At 34.8% G+C, this 12,878-nt stretch overlaps 1 non-coding gene across 1 annotated transcript; it reads right to left on the bottom strand.

The window, feature by feature from the left end:
• Nucleotides 1-9,483: 9,483 nt before the first annotated feature.
• On the bottom strand, nucleotides 9,484-9,590 carry LOC150061154 (U6 spliceosomal RNA). The gene has a single exon (XR_016536081.1). It is a non-coding gene; the product is annotated as a U6 spliceosomal RNA (small nuclear RNA).
• Nucleotides 9,591-12,878: the final 3,288 nt, after the last annotated feature.

A 12,878-nucleotide genomic window follows, 5' to 3' on the forward strand; every position in this document is an offset into this window, starting at 1 on the left:
GCTTAAGCTCAGAGACTGACACTGTCCTTGGACTTTCTCAAGGCTAGAGCTCTACCACTTGAGCCTCACTCAGCACCACTTCTCACTCTTTTCTATGTATGTGGTTCTGAGGCATCAAACCTGGGTCTTTGTGCATACTAGGCAAGCATTCTACCACTAGGCCAAACTCCTGGCCCTCTATCATTTTGTAAAAATAATAACTAAGCTAATATTCATTGATTATACAATAATCTTTTGCAGAGTAAACTAATGAGTAGATAATGTCAGTAACTTGTGATTATTTTTCAATTTAATTTTATTTGTGTTCTCTTTAAATAGGTGTACAAAGGAGTTGTCATTTAACAAAGTAGTTTATGAATACATTCTATCTTAATGTCACTCCTTTCAAATTCTCATCTATTCCTTCCCCACTCAACCCTTTCCTAATTCTTGTTAATTTTGTATGCTGCATATTAAATTATTTACTCTATTTCCCCTGCTTCTCACATTCCTTAACCTGCTTCCCCTTTACCCAACCCAGCCTTTTAAATCATCTGCTTCATAATATTGATTTTGATTTTCCCTTTCTAAGGAATTACATCATTTGGTATACAGCCAACTTAATTGCCTATGAGTTTATAAGCTAAATCTTGCTTTCATATTTAAGAGATACAATGTCTTATTGGCCTCTCTGGACCTATTTCACTTAACAACACACACATATTTATAGTTGTATTTTATTGTTGGAATGATATATATAGGGTTTACAGTTACATTTGTCAGGTGATGGGTACATTACTTTTTGCACATTGATACCCCTTCCTATATTTTTCCTCCCAATTTTCCTCCCCCATTCCCTCCCAATCATCTTGTTTTTCTCTTTCCCCTCCCTATTTCAAATAAACAAATAACCTTATATACAATATACCAGGTACCAAATTCAGACACAGTAACAGCATGAGAAAAGCTGTAAGGAAACAAAAAGAAAACAGAGAGAGAGAAAAAAATAACTTCACATAGTAAGTTAAGAACAACAATCACAAACATAAATCTCTTAACATCATATTATTTTTTCAGGTCTTTCCAGTCCTTTGCTAATCATTATTTGAGTAAAATTATTCTTAAATATTCTATTTTTAAAATTTTTTTTGCTGGGTGCCAGTTTCTCACATCTGTTTAGGATAACTACTACTAAGGAGGCTGAGACCTGAGGATCACGGTTCAAAGCCTGCCCAGGCATAAAGTCTATGAGACTCTTATCTCCAATTAACCACCAGAAAACTGGAAGTCTATGAGACTCTTATCTCCAATTAACCACCAGAAAACTGGAAGAAAACTGGCTCAAGGGCTTAAGGGTAGGGCGGTAGCCTTGAGCTGAAGAGCTCAGTGCCCAGGTCCATAATTTAAGTCTAATGACCAATAAAATAATTTTATTTTTTATAAAATATTTGCTGGCAATTTTTTTCATATATTTTTATTGTAATTAATAGAAGGGTTACATGGTATTTGCCAGATAGATGGTGCATTAACTCCCATACATTGATACCCTTTCACATGTCTTGGTCCCCATTTCCCTCTCCCCGACTCCCACCCCTCATCTTGTTTTCCCCCATTCCCTATCCAATTTCAAATAACCAAATACAAATATATCTGATATATCAGGTAACAAAGTGAGATAGTGTAACAATATGAGATAACCAAGGGACAGCAAAAGTGATGAGAGATAACATAGTACCTTAAGAAAAACAATGATTAATTACATGGCTTATGTTTACATCATATTTTAAACGACAAGTTTAACAAACAGTTGTTCAAGGAGAGAATCTCTAATTACAATCACTGGGACTTAGTATTTAGAACTTAATCAAAATTAGACTAAGGGTTTATATGTCATAGAAACATATCAATTTATGAAATAAAACATTAGGTCTATAGAGTCATAGGTTTTTATGTCTATATGGTTATGTTTATACTTCCATTACCATGTCCATAGCTTTGGGTATGCAGTTATTGAGTCCTCCCTCTTGTACTCTTTGGATTTAATAGCCGCATATTAAGGATACCATGCACCTTTTGTTCCTTAGGTCTTGACTTGTCTCACTCAACATGATTCGCTCTAGATTCATCCACTTCCCTGCAAATGCCATTATTTTATCTTGTCTGTTGGCTATGTAGAATTCCATTGTGTATATACACCACATTTTCTGTATCCATTCATCTGCAGTAGGGCATCTGGATTGTTTCCATCATCTGTCTATTGTGAATAGTGCAGAGATGAACATAGCTGAGCAGGTGTCTTTATAATATCCTAGGTCATTCTGTTCAGGATAGATGCCCAGAAGTGGTATGGCGGGATCATAGGGAAGGTCTATTTTCAGTTCTTGAAGAAACCTCCACACTGCTTTCCAGAGCGGCTGAACTAGTCTACATTCCCACCAGCAGTGTAGTAAGGTTCCTTTTTCTCCACAATCCCACCTTGCTGGCAAATTTTTGTACAATATGTTAAAAACAAATTAAAAGTTATTAAAATAACAAATGCTTAAGAAGTGCTTTCAGAGTCAAGAGTATTTTGTTAAAAAGTAAGCTAAATTTATTCTTCAACTTTGTGCAGAAATTTTATGAGTTTGGTGTTCACTTTTATGTCAGTCTGTTAGGTCAAATATATTGGGAGTGTATTTTTCATTTGTTAAGAGATCACTCAGTTATTTTTATATACTGCCACATGAACTAGGGGTATTCATATGTTATAATGTACATTATGAAGCAATATGTACTTTTTCAAATGGCTCTACACTGGAAATTGGAGAAAGAGTAGTAAGAAAACTAACCTAAACAAAATAGAATTCTGGTGAGGGTAATATATTGATTCCCACTTCATTCCTATTGGTTGTACCCAAATAGCATATCATTTACAGTTAACACATACATTGGTCTTCAGTGAGTTTCTGCAATGATTAAATTGCCTCTCATTGAGGAACGAGGCAATAATTAGGAAAGCAACTCCTTTCACAATAACCTGAAAGAAAATAAAGTACCTAGGAATTAGCTTAACTAAGAATGTAAAGGACCTTTTTGATGAAGACTTAAAGAGAGTCTTCTCTGAAGAAGAAACAAAAATGGCCTATAGACACATGAAGAAATGCTCAACATCTGTGGCCATAAAAGAAATGCAAATCAAAACAACTCTTTAAGATTCCACCTCACTCCAATTAGAATGGCCAGGATCAGGAAAATGAATAATAACAGATGCTGGAGGTGATGTGGCCAGGAGGGATCACTACTACACTGTTGGTGGGAGTGCAAACTTGTTCAACCACTATGGAAATCAGTATGGCAGTGCCTCAAAAGGCTAAACATAGAACTCCCCTATGACCCAGCAATTCCACTACTTGGCATTTACCCAACCATCCAGAAACAAGGGCATACTAAATCCACTAGCACAACAATGTTCATTGCAGCATTATTCACCATAGCAAAGATATGGAACCAACGTAGATGTCCCTCAGTTGATGAGTGGATCAACAAGTTGTGGTATTTGTACACAATGGAATTCTATGCTGCTGTCAGAAAAAAATGACATTGCCCCATTTGTTAGGAAATGGAAAGACTTAGAAAAAATCATATTAAATGAAGTAAGCCAGACTCAAAGGAACTTAGGCTCAGTGGTTTCCCTCATTTGTCATAACCAGTAGAAACCTTGGGCTCTACTAGCAGAGATCTGCAATAGAGCAAAACCTTGATATATAAGGCCCTATAGTATGAAGCTAATTGAAAGGACCTCCAGCATACTGAAACAAAAGCCATATAATGAATGATTGTTGTCCTTAATGTACTATGTTATCTTTCATCTCCTTTGCTGTCTCTTGGGTATCTCATATTGTTATAGTATCTCACTTTGTTATCTGATATATTGAATTTATTTGTATTTGGTTATTTGAAATTTGATAGGGAAGGGGGGAAAACCAAGACGGGGGCTGGGTGGTGGGTGGGGGGAGGGTGATGGGTACCAAGACATGTGAAAGGGTGTCAATGTATGTGAATTAATGCACCTTCTATCTGGCAAATATCATGTAACCCTTTTATTAATTACAATAAAAAATTATAAAAAAATAAATTGCCTCTCATTAATGGAAATTACCTGTCAGCACCAGGACTTGGTTCTTCTGGTGGAGCTCTTTCTTTTACTTCTGTTTGTGTTATATTTACTCTCTTTAGGTCTTGGTTCTCTGGTCCTTGTGTGATTTGAAATATTGACTAAGAACTCCTAAGGCATATCTTCTAAGAAAGGGCATTGGCTTTTCTGAAGATGATTTTATAATTCCTCTTGTCAAAGTCATGTAAAATTGTTACTATATGTTTCAGAATGTGGATTATTTGGGTCAAATTATGAGTTTCTAATGATCTTTTATCATCACTGGGGCAAAAGTATCACTCAGAGATAATGGGCTCAAATGCATTTGATGTTACATGCTAGGCATAGAACCCAGTGAAGAAGGAAGAAGCACAGAGGCCTGTGAATCAGACAGCCTGTGCTCTTTTCCATACTTTAAGTGTTACTCAGTTCCCTGAATGTTGGATCTTCTGACCTTTCAGAGCTGTGTGAATAGACTAATATGTGGATTCTCCAAACTTTAAATGTTTGCAATCATCAGCTAGCTGCCGGTAGCTCACACTAGTAATCCTAGTTATGCAGGAGGCTGAGATCTGATGTGCACAGTTTGAAGCCAACCCAGACAGGAATGTTCCTAAGACTCTTATCACCAATAAAGTACTCAGAAAAGGCTATAAGTGGCACTGAGTCTCACACAGGTAGCAGGTCAATGTATTCACAGGTAGTGGGTGGTTTTATAACCTCATGTGAACAGAGCTATAAAGTAAAATTATTAGACATATATTAAAACATGAGGATGTCATTTAGAATTTCCCAAATGAAATGATTTCTCTAAGATGCTATGCGATGCATTTATAATTCTGCCCATGGAATAATATCTTAAGCTCATATATATCTTAATGTCAAGTCTATATAGTTTTAATCCTACTGAATCCACAATAGATTCAATTACCTTTTGGGCTAGCTTAAGCATATACATGGTCCTCTGCTGCCAATATTTGCAACAATATATCAAAGTAAGTATATTTTTGTCAGTTTCACTTTTTATGATTTAATGTATGCTTGAAGGTCCTCTTTTCTATTGAATTTGAGAATGTAATCAAATGAAGGAGTGTATTTTTTGAGCACTTAACACAACATACATTTTATAAATTACTTCATTTTATTCAACTTCCATTTTGCACTTAAAATTTTTCTTTCAAGCTAACAATGATTAAATCGCCACACTCCTTAAAATATAAAAATAATGCTTATAACATAATAATATAGATAATAGTCAGTGACTACACTGTCTTGAATAATAAGAGCCAATGTTGGTACAATGTTGGTATCACCAAGGGTTTTCCATTGAGCCTCTGCAAGTTTTCAGCATTAAGACTGAAAAAATTCAACTCAGGCTGGTTTTGATTAGTCCACATTACTTAAATAGTTTGATATCATCTCATGCATCCCTACATAGCTTGAAGAGACAGATGTTGAGTTTGTTAAGTCACACCATTAGCCATCTCTCTTATTTTGGTGGAATGAACACAGAGGAGCAGTGACCCAAAATTCAAATAAAGAAAATCCCCTTGGGAAAGTTTGGACTGAACATGGGAATCCAGTAATCTCAATAAAGAAAGGAACTTGGGCAAATTCTAAAGTATTCAAACTATTGTCTGTTTTCAAAGCTGGAAAATGACTCCATAATCCTAAAACTTCCTTTTTTTATTCTTTTGTTACTGTAATTAATAGAAGGGTTATAGTCATATTCGCCAGATAGAAGGTGCATTACTTCACATACATTGATAACCCCTTCTCATAGTTTTTGTCCCCATTTCTCTCCCCCCACTCCCTCCCCTCATCTTGTTTTCCTCCTTCCTTATCCTATTTCAAATAAACAAATAAACATATATACAATATACAGATAACAAGGTAAGATACCGTAACAATATGAGATAAACAAGGGACAGCAAAAGAGATGAAAAATAACATTATATATTAAGAACAACAATCACACATTATATAGCTCTTGTTTCCATATTCTAGACTTCCTTCACCTATCTAGCCTAATGTATCTTGGTTTTGAGCTATTGCAATCCTCTGCTAGGAGAGTCCAGGGTTTGTACTAATTATTACAAATGAGGGAAACTATTGAGCCTATGTTCCTTTGAGTCTGGCTTACTTCACTTAATATGATTTTTTTCTAATTCTTTACAAATGGGGCAATGTTGTTCTTTCTGATGGCAGCATAGAATTCATTGTGTATTTATACCACATCTTGTAGAACTTTCTTTATTCTTGGGAAATTACCAAAATCCTGGGAGAGACATTTTATAAAAATTAAGATCCTATGTAGACATAAAAATCCATAGATGGGGGCTGGAGATGTGGCCACTGGTAGGGTGCTTGCCTATCATGCATGAAGATCCGGGTTTGATTCCTCAGTACCACATACACAGAAAAAAGCCCAAAGTGGTGCTGTCTCAAGTGGTAGGGTGCGAGCCTTGAGAATGCCTAAGGACAGTGCCAGGACTGGCAAAAAAGAAAAAGAATCTATAGATGGGCTATATAGTCTACAGACATAATGTTTTATTACATAGATTAATATGTATCTATGTCATAAAACCCTCAGCTTAATTTTAATTATGTTCTAAAACTTAAGTTCTAGTGATTGTATATAGAGATTCTCTTCTTGAATACTCATTTGTTAAACATGACATTTGAAATATGATATAAAAATCAATGTTAATAAATTCTTTAATAAAAATTAGGATATAATTTTGTTTGATAAATCAATGAGAATCAGAAGGACACTTTCACAAATCCCACCATTTTCTTAACTATCTAGAATGACATGTGCTAAGAGTATTTGCAAATTTAAAGGCTAGTTATTTTTTCTGGAGAGGAACAGTGAAAGAGCTGGTGAATTTTCTATCTATAATCTTCTAATCAGTAATCTGTAAAGGCAAATTATTGTTATTGTTATATAATTTTCATTTCCTACAGTATTAATTACCTTTTGGCATTACAAACAAAACATAAGTGATTAAAGCAAAATGGAATTATCTGGTTATAATGCTTAAAAAAGTAAAAGGGACACTTATTTGAAGTGATTTCAAATTTTCTTTATCTAGTTGTATATAGCTTTATACTGTGAGACTTTCAACCTTCACAAAAAGTTACTTTAATTTATCAATATATCAACATATCTACTACATTTTATAAAAGTATGCACCCACAAGAGCCACAGTAAGAGTTCATTTTATCTTAATTTTCATCAGGCCTTCTATAAACAGAAAGAAATGTTGGGTAATGAAAATAAAAACACTAAGTTGTTTCTTATCTTCAGGCATTATTATTACAAAAGTGATGTACAGAGGGGTTACTGTTATATAAGTCAGATAAAGAGTGAATTTTTCTTGAACAATGCCACACTTACCCTCACTCTCTCCAACATTTTTCCTCCCATACCCCCTACAAGTTTTACAGTGTATTTTCAACATGTCTGCTTCATTTGTTCTCCCTTTGAGCCTCCATTTCTGTGCCTCCTTACCTTCACATAGACAAAGAAACAAAGAAGACAAAGGAAAAGAAAATAAAAACATCAATGAAGAAAATAATTCTTCATTTCATTTCCTTGAGTTCATTCTGATAACTAGTATTTTAAATGACCAGATACACATAAGTACTGTGCCTTTGTGTTCCTCGTCTAAGAATATTTTTCTTTTGTCTCACTGTATGTGAACCCATAGAGATTTGTGTAATTTAGCATATCCTAGTGTAATTTTTTTTACCATCCAGTGTTTACTTATATATGTATAGGCACATTATACCTACCACAAAACACCAACTTTTGATGAACAAGTCTGACAAATTATTATTTCAGATAATTGTTCTAGAGTTTCATATGCTGCTAATTATTGTGCCACATCCAAAAGTACTAAAGGATACAAGGGAGGTATTCAAGTTAGCATGATTTCAGAAAGGACAACCAGAAATACATGGGTCTGTTTCAAATATTACAAACAGGATGAATGATAGATATTGCCATTTACTTTGTTTCCTAAACTTCACTTTTGTGTACATCACTAAATCCAAGTCAATCTTTTCTTGACATTAAGTTTTGCTTATTTGAATGTATAAAGATATTGTCAGACATAGGTAGAACAGTGATTTCTAGTCAGTTATTTTATTTTAACTCACTAATCTCTTAATTTTTTTTCTCCCAGGTTTAATTCTTTCCCCAGGTGAAATGTTAACCCTAACCCTCAAAATTTGAGCTTTTCTTTAGTTGTTCTATAAATATATTTTCAGTAGCACTGGAAATAGTATGTGTCTTCATGGGTTGATTAGGTAACACTGTGATGGCCTCGGAATTGTCATTGACCAGGAAGTGACAACAAAGTTTATGAACCAACTGTTATGTGAATGCTATATGAATGATGTGCTCTCTACTTTCAGCTTAGTTTCAAAAATTAGATCTTGATGCAGTAGATTGACTTATGCACTAATACCTGAGAACTGAAAATGTTGAGACTTACTGGTAAAATCATGACAGCTCTCAGGGACAGGATTCACTCCCTGAGCCCTTCAGCTCACATCCAGTTTTCTGATTGTTAATTGGAGATAAGAATCTCAGTCTTTTGTGCCCTTGCTGGCTTTGAACCACAATCCTCAGATCTCAGCCTCCTGAGTATCTAGGAGTACAGGCATGAGCTACTGGTGCCCAGCCATGGTTTCTTTTTCTATATTATACCCAAGCTATAACTACAGGAAATGCTACTGATATGCTTCTTCAAACTTCCTAGCTCCCTAACATGTACATTTTTTTCTAAAGGTATTTCTTTACGTTTCTTTGTTTCCTTGATTACTTGCTCTTTTTTTCATATATTTTTATTGTAATTAATAGAAGGGTTACATTATATTTGCCAGATAGAAGGTGCATTAATTCACATACATTGATACCCCGTCTCATGTCTTGGTCCCCATTTCCCTCCCCCCCATCCCCACCCCTCGTCTTGTTTTCCCCCCTTTCCTATCCAATTTCAAATAACCAAATACAAATATATCCAATATATCAGATAACAAAGTGAGATACTGTAACAATATGGGATAACCAAGGGACAGCAAAAGAGATGAGAGATAACATAGTACATTAAAGACAACAATCACTCATTATATGGCTTTTCTTTCTATATCCTAGAGGTCCTTTCATTTATGTCATATTATATGGCCTTATGTATCTAGGTTTTGCTCTATTGCAAATCTCTGCTAGGAGAGCCCAAGGTTTCTACTGGTTATGACAAATGAGGGAAACCACTGAGCCTAAGTTCCTTTGAGTCTGGCTTACTTCGCTTAATATGATTTTTTCTAAGGCTTTCCGTTTCCTAACAAATGGAGCGATGTCATTCAAAAATATGGAACGCTTCACAAATTTGCGTGTCATCTTTGCGCAGGGGCCATGCTAACCTTGTCTGTATTGTTCCAATTTTAGTATATGTGCTGCCGAAGCAAGCACGATTACTTGCTCTTGTAACAGTCTTGTGGCCTGAATTCAGGGCTAGGACATTGTCCTTGAGCTTCTTTTATTCAAGGTTAGCACTCTAACCACATACCCATTTCTACCTTTATTTTAAAAGATGGTTATTTGGAGAGATGACTTTATGGGCTTTATTGTCCAGGCTGACTTTAAACTATTATATTCTGACCCCAGCCTCCTGAGTAGCTAGGATGACATGAATGAGTCATTGTGCCCAGCTTAGGCTGTTTCTCAGAACTTAACTTGTCTAAATGATCTTAGAACATATAATACATCATATACTACCATTGCTATGAATTAGAAATGAACCTCTGTGGTCTGAATCATTAATTAAAATGTCATATTTGGCTATAAAACCCTTCTTAATCTCTGGTCATTCTCTCAATGGAAACATTTCTAATGCATGTTCATCTGCACAGTTCAGGCTGACTCTTTCCTTTCTTCTGCATATTTTATTTTTCCAGTTTTTCTAGCCTGAAGACACCTTCTTTTGATTAAAATCCTGTGTCTTCTTTACTTAGAACTGTCCTACTAAACACACTGAGCCTTGGCCTGACTATCCAGGCTTTCAGTGAACTGTTACTATGATGGTACTTTCTGATGCCTTTTTCATTTCATTTTTTCGTTTTGAGAATCAAGAACTCTGTAAGAAAAGAAAACACAAAATACAGAAGATTCTGGACATGTACTTTTTCTTTAAAATGTACATTTGCATTGCATCCTGGAAGGAAGGTATCAGTAGTGTGGTAGTGTTTTAGGAGATGTTTAGAACAGGATTGTCTCCACTCAAGTGGTTACACATTAATCCCAGCAGTTCAATAATGGAGACAGGATGATCAGGAACAAGAATTTGAGGTCAACCTGGACTAGATATGAAGTCCCAATCTGAAAAAAAAGGAATATATAAAAAGCAGAAAAAATAACTCCCGTAAATTTAACTATCTTCAATGCTTAAAGATATTGAATTTTTCAGAATTAATATTCTAAACAGGTCCCTTTATCTTGGATTTTATTCAGTGGTGTAGTTCTCTCACTGAAATTCGTGACTGTATGTATCTCTCATAAACACTGTAAAGCACATTCAAAGGTGGGAATTTACTTGGTAAGGAAAATCCTGTGCTAGACAAAGTAATGATCCCTCATGGGGGAATGTATTAGAAAAGAGGAAACATTGAATAGGGTATGTCATGACTCTATTGGTTATTGTTGCTAAAAACACATCTTCAAGAGATCTTCAAGAGCACCTTTCTCTGTTCCTGCGTGATTAAGCAGGTGAGCTGTGATTAAAGCTCTAAATAGGATGACCTTCCACAGTTCAGTGGATTTAAAGAGCTCACCTTAGTTTTGCTGTGGGTTGCTGTAGAGAGAAAAGAAGTATGAAAAATTATCAGTTTGCTGATTTTACAGGCAAAAATATGGAGTTCCAGAGTTACCGGGTTTGGGTAGTAAAAATAATAATTAAATAAGTTTTTTAAAAGCAAGAAAAGTCCATTTTCACTCTAATGGAAAAAAAACCCCATTTCCTCTGCCTTTGTGCTGATGTTGACTGATTGAAGGTGTGAGCACACAGCATACCAGGGTATTTAAAATATGTCTCCTTTCAACCAGGAAGGAATGTGTTTGACTTCTGGCACTGCTATTCTGGAAATGACTTTTTTCTTTTTTGGAAACTAAATCAATATTAAGAGGACTGATGAGTTAATATTTGTTCAATTACCGCTTATACTACTTTGATTATAGTGATTATTGTCATTTCTCTATTATTTTTTCATCTACTTTTATTCTTATTGCTTTCTTTCTCATCATCAACCAAGGCATTTTAAGTGCAACCAAGGCATAAAGAAAGAAAAAGCAGACACCCTGATGATTTCAGTATCTTTATTTCTCTCTACAGACACTCAATACAGCTTCTATTTTTCTCTGTATTTAATAAAAATGTTTCTGAAAATGATGTGAAAAGTAATGTATCTGGAATACAATATATTTTCCTATGTGCATGTACTATAAAATTATCATAATCAAGCAAATTAACATACCCATCACCACACATGGTAACCTTTTGTTTGTCAGCACTGGAGATCAAACCCAGGTCCTCATACAGGTAGAAAAAGCACTGAATTGGTATGCTACATTCTCAGTCATTATGACTAGTTTATGTGATGGGACTATGTAAAAGCATAGTATATAAATAACCTTTAAGAAAAATGAGAAAGTGTATCAATGTTTGTGGAGTAATGCACCTTCTATCTGGTGAATATAATGTAACCCTTCTATTAATTACAATAAAAATATATAAAAAAGATATAAATAACAACAAAAAAAGACATGATCGATTGGCAATAGAGCAGATGTCCAGAGCTTATATTGCTTTCAACCACATCTCTCCTTTCCCCTACACACCTCCCTCTAGTAGTTACTCTTCTGCTCTCTGTTTCTATGAGTTTGATTTTTAAAAATATAACATATATATACATATATGGATCATATAGTACTTGGAAACTATAGAAAAGATATTCAACTTTAATTTTGAATAATGTGTAATATGAAGTCCCTCATCAAGTTCTTGACTTATCTCTATTTGATATATGGTGTCATACATTATTTTCCCCTGTATATTAAGAATAAGTCAAACTTAGAATTAAGCTTTATACTGCATAACTGCTAAATCCAACAGTTATATTTGTTTGTTTTTACCAACTACTACTGCTTCCTTTGATCAGTGGATAAGACTTGTACAATCATGTGAGTGTTGGATAAGATCAGCACACAGGCAGAATTGGTGTTGATGTGCAACTTATGTGCTGCACACATTAATGGTATTGAGAAAGACACCAGTCACTTTGAAAGGACTTCTGAGCTCACCAGAGTAGAGACACTGGGTAAGTTCACTGACCTGATAGAACAAATAATTTTCCTGTGCCTATGTTACATGTAATGCATAAAACAAATTTTAATGTTGTGAGAATGTCTGTTTCACCAACCACTCCTAAATTGTACAGTGAAAGTCATAGGATTTATTATGCCTTTGAGACAAAATGAGATTTTCTTGGTTCTTTAAAGTATAACAAAGGAAAGTCTTTTTCATTTGCAAAGATTTCAACTTACAGTTCTTGTGACATTTGTGGTAAATAAAAGGAGTGTGTAAGTTTCATGGTACTGGAAAGCTCTAGAATAAAGAAAGTGTTTTGACAAAGATGATAGTCTGGTTTGCAAAAATCTTCAATGGCTCTTTCAATCAACATGACCTTTCTCAGTTACATTACATCA

The sequence above is a fragment of the Megascapheus bottae genome, chromosome 6, assembly GCF_031878675.1.
Source record: "Megascapheus bottae isolate mThoBot1 chromosome 6, mThoBot2.hap1, whole genome shotgun sequence".
In the NCBI taxonomy this organism is placed as follows: Eukaryota; Metazoa; Chordata; class Mammalia; order Rodentia; family Geomyidae; genus Megascapheus; species Megascapheus bottae.